Below are 266 nucleotides of genomic sequence, written 5' to 3'. Positions count from 1 at the left end.
CTATTGATCTCCAGATGACAGAGATCAGTTCGCCTGGAGAAAATGGCTGCTTTGGAGGGTATACCCTATGACATTATACCTACTGAGTCCTTCCACCCCGCTCCCAATGCTGCCCTCCACAGGATCCACCCCCCAAATCTCCAGGTATTTCCCTCCTTACAGCTGGCAAACCTTACTTTCCCCTCAGTGCCTGTTGGTAGGCAACTAAGCTTGGTCCTGTCACCTATTTTGGCCTTTGGCAGAAAACACATTGGGGCCAGTCCTGA

The sequence above is a fragment of the Gekko japonicus genome, unplaced genomic scaffold, assembly GCF_001447785.1.
Source record: "Gekko japonicus isolate JY-2015 unplaced genomic scaffold, Gekko_japonicus_V1.1 scaffold1208, whole genome shotgun sequence".
Taxonomy (NCBI): domain Eukaryota; kingdom Metazoa; phylum Chordata; class Lepidosauria; order Squamata; family Gekkonidae; genus Gekko; species Gekko japonicus.
Note: the sequence above shows the minus strand (reverse complement) of the source record.